Below are 13,031 nucleotides of genomic sequence, written 5' to 3' on the forward strand. Positions count from 1 at the left end.
TGTTATTATGAGTGATGACTTGTTGTATCGGGGCCGATCATCTCCACACCGTGATGTGAATGTGATCCACTTGCTTGCGATTCTGATTCCGGTGCGGAAATCGGTCTATATGGATTTATCCGGCTAACATGATTCAACTGCCTTCATATATGCCCACTACCTCCACTCCGCCACCGCTGCTAATACTTGACCCTAATGTGTTGGCTAGGCCAATAAGGCCAAAGGGGTTGAAAAATTCATAAAAGTAACCCACTTGACATAGGGCCTCTATACAAAGCGCTATTATTAACTGAAGGAAATGTCCATACTGGGTCACCGATTCTCATACTGGATTATTCGATTTTGCAACCATCCAAAAATTAGCCGAATTGACCATGTCCATGACCATTGACTTGCCGGAATCGCACGCCTGACTTGACTGCCAACAAGTAATTCCCCATTTGATGCTGTGGTGATAGCTTGTTGGGCCTTCTCTTTCTCCCTAAATCTCCTCGCCTCTGTTAATCAAGGAATTACTATTATTATTATCTCGCAATTTTGCTTGGCTTGCAACATAGCATTCAAATTGTTAGACTGAAAATTGAGAAATGTTTGTGGTGTGTCGCGAGACCAATCCAGGGAAACAAACTCCGGACGCTTGTGCATAGAGAAGTTTGAGTTGTAGTTTACAGATCTTAACTGAGATGGAACTGACATGCTGGAGCCGGAGACTACGTAGTGAAATATAAGCGAAGTGAAGTTAGCAGGATTGTGCCAGTGCCCGTGGCGGCGATCACTGCAGGCTCGGTGTTGAAGCAACCACTCGATGGTTTCAACCGTCAGATTTGTGACCAAGCTCACGAGTAAGCTGAAAACCCCTAGCGGACAGAGAGCAGGCATGCGAATTCTGCGGCCACGTCCATCAACCTTGGTGTTCTATCTTTAGTAGAGGTTCTTTAGGAGGGAGGTTTTTGGAAGTCTTCGGGAGAGATTTGAAGAGTAGGAATGGAACGGTTTGTTGTTGAAGTATGTGTTTGTGTTGTGTTTGTGGTTTGTTTGGTTTGAGTGTTAGTGCATGATGTAGGAGTACTAGTAGGATAGGAAGTGAAGGTAAGGTGAGAGACTGAACCATGGTTGTTCTTCTTCTTTCTTTTCAAGTAGTTGGATGGAAAGTTATGGCGGTGGTGTGGTGGTGGAGTTGATGATCAACACTGACTCCCCCTTCCATGATAGCATCAAAGTAGTAGGTTGTTTCTCTAATGCCTTTTTTAGTGAGAGACTGTGAATCAAAGATTTTTAGTTTAATCCCTTTGTGGGTGCTCTATCTGTTTAAAGACTAGAGTACATATACAATAGTGATCTTATAATTTCGTTTCTTTTCTTTTTTATTATTTATTTATTAATTGAATAAATTTATTTTTGGAGATTAATCAGTAAGAGAAGAGAGAGAGAGAGAGGATAAGGAGAAGGAATTGCTAGCAAAGCTTTAAGCAACAAAGAGTAATAGTGGAATTATATGGGTGAGCTTTTTAAAAGCAAATTTTTTAGAAAAAGAAATTGTTTTTATTTTATTTTTTAAAAAGAAAAAAAAATATTAATGAATCTGGAAGAAGGGCTCCTTTTTATTGTGGTTGGACAGCCCCTTGGTTCAGACTCCACGTGGGTGCTCTTTTACATTCAATCCATAAAGACAAGGTGGCGGTGTGGGACCCAATCCCAAGTCAAAAAATTGAGAGAATTAGGAAAGGAAAGATTATCATGGGGTCCCTCTCCATTCAAGTAATCATTTCATTTTGCCTTATCGCCTTTGCCTTTCTTCTGCACCTTTGCTGGGAGACTTGGGATTCCTCCAGTAGTTGCCTTTGCCTTCTTCCATTTAATTACCTCTAATCTCAGCTAATTACCTTAGGATTCGCCTTCAGTTTGGATTATACAGCTGATGTTACTCCACCACTTAAATAAAGTTGAACCCAGAATCCATTCCAGTCCAGTCCTCATCTTTCCTTGTATTCATAGGAGGTTTCTTTCTTTACTTATAATTAAAATGGTTTGGCAGACGTTTCTTGATGAATACTGTGTTTTTTTTTCGTCAAAGGAAAATGATTCAAGGTCTTCATCCGTGGATTAATCATTAATGGAGGGAAATTTTTCTTTTTTATTGTATTGGTAAGCCGTACTTTGGTAGTTAGAAAGATTCATACCAAATGCTTTGTCTGATTTAATGTTATATCTGATCAATACTTGATGCATAATGTGACATTTGATCTTTGTGTTGTACAAATTATATATACTCATTCAACCACAACCCAATTTTAAGAGATTAAAGAATTTTGGAGGATAATTTAATGGACTTATAAAAAATCATGAATTTCTTCCTCTCCTTGTCTCTTCACTTTTTACATGGGTGTTAATTTGCTCTTATCAGAATCGTGAAAAAGGAACAACATGGGATGCTCACAAATATACTTCTTTCTTTCTTTCTTTGTTCATCTTTCTTTCCTCCTTGGCGTTCAACCATTTTTTACTAAAGGAAAGTGAAATTACTTGACGTCCATTTGAGAAAAAAAAAAAGCTCAGAATAGTGAATCAGAATTATTCTTCCATGAATGGCGTCAGATCTCGCACAGTTCACTATGAATTATACAAGAACTAAAAGCTTCAACTTTTCTATATTTCGTGGTGTGTATACTAATAAAATGCCATTGAACTATGCATGTATTGTAATTAAGTTTCACTGATGAAATTAACAGAAAAACCATTTTCAAAGATGTTATTGTACATATTGCGTATTGAATGGGGGGTGGTGCCAGCAGACGACTGATAGTTTCTGTTCTGTGCAGTACAATAGTACTGCTACGATGGGGACCTATACTGTGCGCCATTGTGAAGAGCTCATTCGCTAATTTGTTGCCTTTTCTCAGACGACATTCTTTGCTCTTATTGTTTTCCAGTACCGAAACGCCATTGAAGAAGATAGGTTACCCTCCAATCTATTAAATCTGTCGACAACTCAACATATATATAGAGATTACATGATTTTTTTAGTTGATACTTGATAAAGATAGCTTGCCGCCGTTATTTAATTTTCTCCTGTATCTCTTACAGTAGTAGTCCATTGGAAAGTTTTAAGTGTCCCACTTAGAGTATGAGATCAGTGGTTGGTACTAAATTTTGACCGACACCAATATCTGTAAATTCACAAGAAGCCAAACTCTGTAGGTCCATTCAGTCAATTCGGCTTCATGATGGTATCCTCCAGACTCCAGTTGTGCTTAGCTAATGGGTTTTATTAACTGGAAACTACAAATTTATGAGCTCATCAGTTTATATCAGACTTTACTCACACATATACATCTATATGATAAGCTGTATCTTATATTTTTGTAAGTTTGAAAACATGAACAGAAAATCTCACACTCGTCGGGTAAACCACAAACAGATTTCTAACCAAAACAGAACTGATCATCTTCTATAAGACGCTAGCACACCTCTGACATTTTTATTCTCCTAAATGTTGGGCTATGGTTAGCAACCAAAGCCCAATACAATGTGATTTTGAGCTAAAAACCATGATTTAGACCGAAACCATGAAAAGCTGGGGATTTGAGTTGGCTTTTGTGATTTAGCAAATAATTTAAAAACCCACTTCAAATAAACTCAAGATTCTTAATAAAAAAAAAAAAATTAAGCTAAACCCTAATTGATTAGTGAAATGAAGGTTATTTGTCATTAATTATAGAGATATTTTAATTTAGTGATAATACGGTAATATAATGAGAAATTGATTTATGTAAAAAAGGTAAAAAGAGAGAAAGAGGAATAATTTGCAGGTTGACGCATCAAAGTAGAGACAGTTGGTATCTTTGCATTTATGAGTTAGGGCTGACGTCATACAAGATACCGATAGCAACAGGTGCTGATGGCGAGTCACATCACTTCAAATTGAATATTTTTGTCTGCCAACTAGACAGCACTGATGGCAAGAGATCCACGCGCCTCATATTTTGGTGAAACCACTTCCCATGCTGTCACTCACTCTCGTTGTCTGTCATGCAACACGTGATTGATTTTTTTTGACGAAGGAGCGTCATCAAGTTTTAAGTGTTGTCTCCTCCTAAATTTCTGGATATGACCGCTCAAGTACATATCACGCACTCAATAAAATGCATTTCCAAATTTTAAGACATAATTCAGTTCTCTATATTCCCTATTATTTTTTATAATCCAAAATGTTTTACTTATTTTGCAGTTTCCAATTAAATCGAGAATCGGAAAGAGGAAAAATGACCATACAAGTGTTATTCATTGATCCTCCGAATAATTCCTTTTTCGTTATATTATTTTTTAATATAAATTTTTAAGGAATTCTATATAGAACTTATGATAAACTTTGATTTTAAATAAATAATTTATTATTGTGACAAAAATCTACCTGTACGGAATGGGGTTTGATCCCGTGAGGTTGAGGCCACTAGGATCCGCTGCACCTGTAACGTAGAGAAACAACGCGTGAAGCGAACGGGGAATACCGGGGTGATGTTTGCCGTAGGCACTCCGACGCTCAAGTTAGCAAGGCTTGAAAGAGGCTAGTATAGTGAGAGTTGGGAGTAAAGAGGTTATCGAAAGTCTAGTCGGAGACTGTGACTACGGTGGTGATGTGAAACTCTCAAGTAGGAGATTCGGGTGTGAAGGTGTAATGTAATTTGTCTCTTGTGAGAGGCTGACCCTGTGTTTATATGGCGACTATCTGGTCTCCCAATCCTGGTGGGAGTAGAAGTCCTAGTATAACTCTGATGCAAAACTAGAAGAGTTAGGGTGGTGGTGAGCTGTCTTACCTCCGTCCGAATATGAAGGTGATTTGAACAAGAAAACCACTTTAAGTAGAAAGTGATCAGGAACAGGAAGTGACTTCGAATAAGAGATTGATCAGGAACGGGAAAGTTATAATGGGGCCGTGGGCTCTGAACTTACCTATGGGCCTAGGAAGTGAACTGGAACTGGAGGCCCGTGCCCAGATTGTTTGGACAGGCCGTATTCGTATCAAATAGGACTAATCTGGCTTGGGCCTCTTTGGGCTTAGGCTGACCTCTTCCTCACTAAGGTCCGTTTCTTATTTGGGGCACGGATGATTTTTTGCTGCCTAACATTTATTATATTAGTTAAACCTCGACAAATTAATATTTTTGAAATTATGAAAATTACTAATAATCGATATATTTTGATTGTATAATTAATAAATTATTATTTATTGAGGTTTTTTTTTTTTTTTTTTAAGAACATTGAACTTAATGCATTGTACAATTGATATAGTTAATGTGCTATAAGGAAGAACTGTTGAAAATAACATTATCAGCCTAACTTATAACTAGAAATTAATGTTATAAAGAATAGCTCATAGTTAATGTGGTATAGAAAGCTTTAAAGCCTCTAATTAGTCATGTATATATAATTTTGATGTATAAAAAATTATTAATTTATATATCAAGTGATAGCTATGTGTTTACTCTATGGGTCCCAGTTGGGACCAACAAAAATATTTCTAATAGGGGGCGAATACAACTTCTGGATGTTTGACCACCTTGATTTTCTCTCACTTTCTTTTCATCCAAACACTCTGGCTTTGCCAATCAATACTCTTAAAACATCATTGAAAATCCACAACATCTTCAATGTGATAAATTTACCTAAAATCATGGATTTCAAGTGAGATTTTTTTTACTTTATGTTATAGGTAAAATATGATAAAATTGTAAAAATCATATCATATTTTCACTTTGCTTACTATAGAAGAAATAATAGATATTAGATAATGAAAGTAGCCATGAAAATGACTCAACGAAGAGACACACATTTATTAGATTATAAAGGACCTGTCTCCCATTGTTACACAGTCCAGAGCCAGACAAAATCAACACCAACATGTTTATCTTCCAAAAAAAAAAAAAAAAAACCCAAATGATTAATATATTAATCTTACCTCTTCTACAACCAAATTTTAACTTTTTATTATTCTTAAACGTGTTCTTAATGTAGCCTTCAACTACATCATTAATTTATTAATTTATTATGAATCTTAGTTACTTGGTAATTTGACCATTGGCTTTTGGATAACTAAGCCAATTTATGCATATATTTACTAATCGTCGAGGCTCTAAAGTTAACGGTTTGACATATCTTTCAGTCGTCATCTCTATCAGCGAATAAAGTAGTTCGAATTCATGATCTATTTTGTCCAATCACAGACGTATAAATTGCTGTAAAAATTCTTGGATTATGGTATGGCGTTAAAAGAAGAATAAAAAGATAGGGTTGAGGAGGGGAATGTATAGGGATTTGAGAGTGTTCTTGTTGTGCGTATTGTATTGTATCTCTTTGCGGGAGTGTTACTTAATTGGTACCCAACATCACACTTGCCAAGATCACAAAAGCCATCACTTTTGGCAAAACTTTACTGTTACATCATGTGCAATTGGCTCTTGTGATTTGTGTGGTGTCATTGCCTTTGTAAAGGACCTTACATTCTCTATATGTATCTGCCCATTAATTGACAGGACAAGAATACCAAAAGGGTTAAAAAAGAAGAAGCAATCTGCATCATTGTTCTAGGTTGATCTCTATGGTAACTTACACTACAGTGACTGAAAAACATGCAATGCATTTATCCTTCATCCAGCTAAAGGGCTTGAATGGTGTGATAATGTTGGTGGGTTTGGAGTTTCTTCGACAAATTTTACTTGTCTGAGCTTCCACCAACCTGCACGCCTTAATGGAAGTAGATAGCTCGCCACATGTTTGATGTTTTGTGTGAATGAAATGAAACGTCAATGTTATTATTATTATTATGATGATCAAGAACCTAGTGAGAGATTAATAGATTTTCTGGGCCCAAAATGAAGAGTTTGATAGTGGCATTAAGAGATTTTTCTTTTTCTTTTTCTTCTGGGCCAACTGAATTAATAGGAATTTGGTGATGATTTCTAATAAGCAAACACTTTTTATATCCTAAATCGATACCGACTTGTTTGTTCAACCTCCAGATGTTTTATATAGTCTAATCATATACCATATTACAGCTACAAGATTTGATTTGTGTTGGAGGGACCAATTTTGTAGTACAGATTGGGGTTCATTTCCATGTGCAAAACAAGGGGGTACGAGCTAGACCACTTCAATTCTGTGATGATGGTGTTGGTATGACACCCCATTTCCCCACACCTATTCTACTAAATCCAATTAAATGCCAAAACATGTGCTCTTAAATTGGATTAACAACTCTTACCTTCAACTCTTCTTGCATTTAACTTAAATTCAAGCTAATTCATCATAATTAATGGGGGTAGTTCAGACGGATTTAATGGATATTAATTGAAGAAAATCCAATAATGATGGAGTAAAAGCATGCCACAGCAAAATAAATGAAGTTAAGAAGAAGAAACGTTTATTGTGAGGTGACCCAATCACCCGTCAGCTTGTAGGCTAATCAACTAATCCTTCAGAATTTTAGAATTATCAACAAAGTAAGAGCCCTGATAATCATCCGAGGGTTTGGGGAACTCAAACTCATAAGTTTATGAATATTATTTTTACTCTTTTACTATCAAATTATCTAACGATGGTTTATTGTCATTTCACAATTGTTCTCCATAAATTGATAATCTTTTGTTTTCAAATTAAGGGTATGATAATTTGTCTTGGTTGCAGTACTTTGTATCAAAAATTAGAAAGTATGTAAACTATTTTTGGACGATTCCTGGGAAGAAAATACAAACACAGTTGATAATTCTAATTTAGTGCTGTACAATTGTAACATATTCCTTTGACAGTTGTCGGTGATGTTACCCTTACCCCCATAGATTACCTTTAATGATTCACTAAAGAAACCTGAAGAAATGAGGAATATCCTCTGAGAAAGCAAGAAGAGATAGGCAAAACTAAAAAAGGGTTATTGAAGTGAAGGGAAGAGAGAAATGGGTTGGAGAGTTGGGAGGGATGAAAAACTCAAAACTCTGAGATTCCACATTTTTCTCAATGAGACCCAATCATTCAATGTGACCACCAAAACATGGCCCACTAAAAAATGAACGGTACAGATTAATGAGGCTGATGGGCCACATATCAGTAGGGTCATTAAAACCCACCACAGATCTGTGGTGGCAGGCCAGGCCAGTATAAACTTACTACTAAATTACTTACACAATTTCAAAAGAAAAATAAAAGAAAAGAGAGAGAGAGGAGGAATGATCCACCTGTTTGTCAGTGACATTGTACATTGGTTTGGGCAATGAGCAGCAGCTGGGACCCATTACCTGAGCCAACACCTGGAACTGATAAGGGTTTCGACCCCACCGTCCTATTAACCCGTTTCTCTCAAGAAACTTAATCATTGATGCAGTAAACCTTGAGATTCATGGCAGATATTAGAATCAGGAACCCTTTTAAAGAACAAAGTAAATCAAATTTTAATACCATAAATGCGCTACTTCTTCTACTGTTTCATTTCTTTCACTACACTAACTTTCTTGCCTTTTTACCATAACAACAATAACACCTTCCTTCACAGATATGCAGAAAAAATCAAATACCCATTTGCTACTTTCCTCAATTCATTCGCCAATGCTATATATCATATTTTTTCTCCATTACAAACCATAAAATTATACAGATAGTACTAGCTTAATATTTGGAAATAAGAATAATTGCACAAACGATGATGAAGACGGATCAAGATATTGAGTAAAATAAAATTAAAATGNCTATATATATATATATATATATATATATTCTCTCTAGATTGTAACTCAGCTCGCTACATACAACCTGACTATAACTATCGATTAATACAATTACAGTGGACGTAAGATTCACTTTTGAGCATTTGAACCACTTTAAAAACCATCTTTTATTTATTCTCTTGCTACATATTTCCACATCACGTGTAACTTTTAAGCCTGCTTAGCACCTTGCACGTGTGAGTCGTTGGTGTCAAAATCAAGCATCAACAGTTTGGCTCTAGAAGGAGAGCCTGATTTAGTATCTGCTCTTCATCAGAAACCTCTGACCAATCGATCCTACCCATCAGCAAATGGCTCGCGGTTTCGAAACTGAGCGAACTGACCTTGACAATGAGGAAATCCCCCGGGTATAGAATGACATCTCTCCCGAAGTGCCGCCAGTCCAACAAAGTATCATGGCGGATATTCCTTCAAGCTCACAGCTCGACCCAACCGTGATGAGTTATCTAGAGAGGTTCAATAATACTCTCCAGACGGTTAACCAAAGGCTGGACCGTTTGGATCGGGTCCTACCACCAAAATCCAATGAAGCAGTGCCACCGCCAAAGACGCTTGCAGGTCATGTGAAAACGCGGAAAAGGGCAAAAGCCCGTACCGCACGCACTGCATTGCGCAAAAGTAAAGGAAAGCAAGTGGCGAGCAATGGACCGAAGGGCTTCGAGGGACTAGTGAACATCGGTTGTGCAACGGGTACAATACCCATGGCATTGCGACTCGGCGACTTGTCGCAGCATCAGCCATCCCACGCCATGTCGTATGGGTACTCCCACAAAAGTACAAGGCAGGGAGATTCTCAATATCGCTGAAATGATAACCTCGACCGTTATCATGCGAGAAACCCCCATCGTCCACGGGTCGGTTTTGACCATCGCAAAGATAAAAAAAAACTCCTTGAGCCATTCAATGCCTTCACACGGCCCCAGCCAGCGCATGTGAAGGTTCGCCGGAGCTTCCGACCGAGTTGAGGAAGAGCCTAATTTGCGGTCTTTCCTCAGCCGCAACCGTAAGGGTCGAACCCATATTGCGGAAAATGATCCTCTGGCAGCTCCGCTGCCTTAGATTGAGGAACTACAGCGAGCTTTGGATCAGCTTAAAGCTCAGCAGAATGAGCATGGGAAGGTCACACAGGTGTCTCCCTTTTCTCTAGTAGTTTTAGTTGCTTCTCTCCCATCGAGATTCAAAATGCCCGACGTGCAGGCATTCGATGGGAATTTAGATCCGTAGGATCATCTTTACGAGTTCAATGACCTCATGGAAGTCTACCAAGTCTCCGACTCGGCCAAATGTTGCTACTTAGCAGTAACCCTAACTGCTCATGCCAAGCGCTGGTTCAGATCGCTTCCCGCGGGGTCAATTAGCTCGTGGCCTCAAATGAGCTCATCATTCTTGAGACACTTCCAAGCGAACAAGAAGTTCTCGATGTCGTTGAGCTATCTGAGCAACATACAGTAGGAGAGGAATGAACCCCTCCAATCTTATATAGACAGATTCCTCAAGGAACTCCATAAAGTGGCTCATACTCCCGAGGAGTCCGTTCAAACTCTCATTATCACGGGAGTTCGCCCACAGACTGACTTGTGGAAGGAACTGCAATCTGAGGACAATGTTTCCCTCACTCGCTTCTACAACCTCACTGAGAAATATCTCCGAATTGAAAATTCCGTGGCCACTCTTAATCGCCACGACCCTGGTCCCTCGACTAATGCTCCCAACCGGGGGGAGAATAGTAGAAGGGCTAATCATAGATGGGCTAATGACGATCAGCGAAAAGGAAAGAAGCAGCGATTTGAGCACAAAAAATCTTATGCTCGAGTTCCTCGTCGCGATCTCGAAAAAAGTCAATACACTCATTTGAATGCCTCAGTGTTGGCTATTTTAGATAAGTCAGAGGAGGCCAACCTGCTCGGAGAGCCAGAGCCCATGAAGAATCCCCCCTCAGCCAAGAACAGCAAAAAATACTACCGCTATCATCGGGATAATAGGCATCACACCGATAGGTGTCGGAATCTCAAGCAAGCAATCAAAGACCTCATCAAGCAGGGGCACTTCAAAGAGTATGTTGATGGTCCGACTCTCGTGCGGGAAAAGGAACAAGAGGAACAAGGGAAGAAGCGTCGTGGTCGCAAGGGTCTCTACTGCGTAGGAATCATCTTTGGAGGACTGCACCTCTCGAAGAATTCTCGAGGTGCCTAGGAGAGGTATACTCAAGAAGCTCGTCATGACCCCGTGAGTGCAATGAGCACGACGCCGTGACCCACTAAGGTTTGCAGGGAAGAGGAGATTACCTTTTCTGAGAAAGACGCGGTGCGACTGCATCATCCCTATGAGGATGCACTCGTCATCGTGCCTGAAATAGGTCGGTGCGAAGTCCACAAAATGTTAGTGGACAATGGAAGCGCCGTGAATATCCTGTTTCAACGAGCTTTCGAAAAAATGTAATTGGACAAGACATAACTGAAGCTTGCCTTCATCCCTCTCTATGATTTTACTAGGGATCATCTGATTCCTAGGGGAATGATCTCACACCTGGTCACGTTGGGTGAAACCAACGAAATGACCAAAATGACGAAGTTTTTGGTAGTAGACTGTCTGTCCGCCTTCAATGACATTCTGGGACGACCTTTACTACGAAATTTCAAGGCAGTCACCTTCATCTACCATATGAAAATGAAGTTCTCCACTTCGACAAGGATTGGGGAGGTAAAATGATCTCAACACGAATCTCGCGACTGTTACATAAGAGCAGTGCAGATGGCGTGCAAGGGAAAAGGAAGGCCAATAGGCATCCCCGAGTAAGCTATGGCGATTAGCAGAATCGAGCCACAGCCCGACCCAATAGAGGACAACATGGATCCTTGCATACAAGAGTGCCCTCACAGTGGGCCAGTTAAGGACCTATCTGAGGTGTCAGTCAATCAAAATGAGCCGACCCGAGTATTGAGAATCGGGAGTAATCTCAACCCCCAGCTCACCAAAAGCCTGACAAGCTTCCTCAGAAAGAACGTCGATGTTTTTGTATGGGCTCATGCTGACATGATCGGGATCAGCCTGAATGTCATATGTCATGCACTCAAGATTGACGGTGCAGTCAAACCGGTTCGCCAGAAGAGAAGAGCCATAGACCTTGAGCGCTATGCTGCCTTGAAAACTAAGGTAGATAAGCTCTTTTTGAACGGGTCCATTCGAGAAGCGCTTTACCCAAGCTGGGTTGTCAATCCGATATTGGTAAAGAAGCCCAATGACAAGTAGCGAACCTGTGTCGACTTCACTGACCTAAACAAAGTCTGTCTGAAGGACAGTTTTCCCTTGCCAAGGATAGACCAGCTCGTTGATGCTATCTCCGAGCACGAGCTGCTGAGTTTTATGGATGTCTACTTGGGATATAATCAGATCTCGATGTACACGTCAGACGAAAAGCATACCTCATTCATTATAGATCGGGGACTGTATTGTTACAAGGTCATGCCTTTCGGCCTAGAAAACGCTAGGGCAACTTACTAGCGGCTGGTTAACTGTATGTTTTTTGAGTAGATCAGAAAGTCGATGGAAGTTTACATTAATGACATACTGGTCAAGTCGCATGTCGCTTCAAATCACATAGTGCATCTCGGTGAGATGTTCAACATACTCCGAAGGTACAGGATAAAGCTCAATCCTCTTAAATGCTCATTCGGAGTATCCTCAGGAAAGTTTTTAGGGTATATGGTTAACCAGAAGGGAATCGAAATCAACCTTGAGAAGATCTAAGCTCTCTTTAATATGAAAAGCTCGACCAACTGAAAATAGGTTCAGAGCCTAAATGGGAGAATAACGGCTCTTAGTTGCTTCATATCGAGAGCAACAAACCGTTGCTTGCCATTTTTTAATATACTCAGGGCCAACAAGAAGTTTGAGTGGACTCTAGAGTATGAGCAGGCTTTTTAGAGCATAAAAGAACACATCGAAAAACCACCTCTCATGTCCAAGCCTCTTCCTAAGGAAATTCTATTCCTATACCTGTCCGTTTCTCAGCATGCGGTCAGCGCAACTCTCATTCAGAAAGAGGGTACAGTTCAATGGCTAGTGTATTATGCAAGCAAGCGACTATTGGACGCGGAGATACGGTATCCAAAAATAGAGCGATTAGCTTATGCCCTGCTGATCTCCTTCAAGAAGTTGCGACCTTATTTCCATGCCCACACAATCCATGTTCTGACCAACTACCCGCTCAGGCATGTTCTTTAGAAGTCGGAAGCTTCAGGTAAGTTACTCAAATAGGCA

At 39.6% G+C, this 13,031-nt stretch overlaps 1 pseudogene; it reads right to left on the reverse strand.

Annotated features, from left to right (window-relative positions):
• Positions 1-5: 5 nt before the first annotated feature.
• On the reverse strand, positions 6-10,514 carry LOC116127511 (annotated as a pseudogene).
• Between the last annotated feature and the right edge of the window lie 2,517 nt (positions 10,515-13,031).

Source organism: Pistacia vera, unplaced genomic scaffold, assembly GCF_008641045.1.
Source record: "Pistacia vera cultivar Batoury unplaced genomic scaffold, PisVer_v2 Contig192, whole genome shotgun sequence".
Lineage (NCBI taxonomy): Eukaryota > Viridiplantae > Streptophyta > Magnoliopsida > Sapindales > Anacardiaceae > Pistacia > Pistacia vera.